The sequence below is a fragment of the Ipomoea nil genome, unplaced genomic scaffold, assembly GCF_001879475.1.
Source record: "Ipomoea nil cultivar Tokyo-kokei standard unplaced genomic scaffold, Asagao_1.1 scaffold2528, whole genome shotgun sequence".
Classification (NCBI taxonomy): domain Eukaryota; kingdom Viridiplantae; phylum Streptophyta; class Magnoliopsida; order Solanales; family Convolvulaceae; genus Ipomoea; species Ipomoea nil.
The window spans coordinates 1-1,449 of NW_017618956.1; the positions used below are offsets into that span (position 1 = coordinate 1).

At 35.2% G+C, this 1,449-nt stretch overlaps 1 non-coding gene across 1 annotated transcript; it reads left to right on the forward strand.

Annotated features, from left to right (window-relative positions):
• Positions 1-1,001: 1,001 nt before the first annotated feature.
• TRNAK-CUU lies at positions 1,002-1,073 on the forward strand. The gene has a single exon. It is a non-coding gene; the product is annotated as a tRNA-Lys (tRNA).
• Positions 1,074-1,449: the final 376 nt, after the last annotated feature.

A 1,449-nucleotide genomic window follows, 5' to 3' on the forward strand; every position in this document is an offset into this window, starting at 1 on the left:
AGTGATGTGGTTATCCTACAAAAAAGGGAAAGCACCACAAGAAGTGCTTGATTAGTGATGGGGTTATAATAGGGTATCCATACTTTTCCAATTGTCAGATATTTCGTTGAAAATCAATAATAATCCTACAAAATAAGGGAATACCACCACATGAAGTGTGTGATTAGTTATGGGTTATAATAGGGTATCCCTACACAAGTTCAAACCTTCATTTACTCAGATTGGGTTTTGATTTGCACACCCTCCTACGCGGAGAGAGAGCCTCTATGCTATACAAATCAAGAAGCCTTAGAAGAGCTATTGTACAAATAGTGGTGCAAATCCACTTCCCAAACCAATGTGGGACTAAAGCTACTCCCAAGCTTTTTCCCTTCACGTTTCCAACTCAAATTGGTCTACATTGAGAATCAATATCTCATTCACCGATTATCCGTTTTGAGCGTACAATATATCAATCTCTCTTCGTCTCACTACGTAGAACCCGAATCCACTTTGAACCGACCCAAATCGAAACTGGACCACACTGATACTTTTACCACAAAATAGCCACTTAATATGCCATTTTAATATATTTTTTCCAGCATTATATGTTCGGCGGTTTCTTCCGATATAAATATTTCTAGACTTCCACTCTCAAACAACTTAAATACTAAACAAACTTGTAAATTGTTTATCTTAATAGGTAATCATGATCCATGACTCCGCAATTTAAGCATTGATAATTTAGTAGGTCAAATGTTATTCGACTATTATCTTTTAAGATATGCATTGCTTTTAAACACTCAATATAAATTGTTTTCATTAATAAAATTATTAATTTTGCGACAGTTTAATGTGTCTTTTTGTATTTTAAAAATATTGTATAATTTTCATGTTTATCAACAAATTTAATCAGTATATTATTAATAAAGCCATCTCTCATTCAATTGTGTAACTTGTAAATTAATTTTCATAATTGTAGCCTCGATTGTAATACCAATATTAAATATGAACTACTACTTGCCCGTCTAGCTCAGTTGGTAGAGCGCAAGGCTCTTAACCTTGTGGTCCTGGGTTCGAGCCCAAGGTGGGCGAATGCATAATTACTCCACCATTTTGGTGGCATGCCGCTCCTACAAAATAAGGGAATAGACCATGTAAAGTGTGTCTCTATTGATGGGGTTATAATAGGGTATCCCTACTTGTCCAATTCTGGGACATTTCGTTGGTAAACCCAATAATAATCCCTAAAAAATAAGGGAATAGTGATGTGGTTATCCTACAAAATAAGGAAAAGCACCACAAGATGTGCTTGATTAGTGATGGGGTTATAATAGGGTATCCATACTTCCAATTGTCGGATATTTCGTTGGAAAAATCAATAATAATCCTACAATAAAGGGAATACCACCACATGAAGTGTGTGATTAGTGATGGGGTTATAATAGGGTATCCCTACACAAGTTCAAA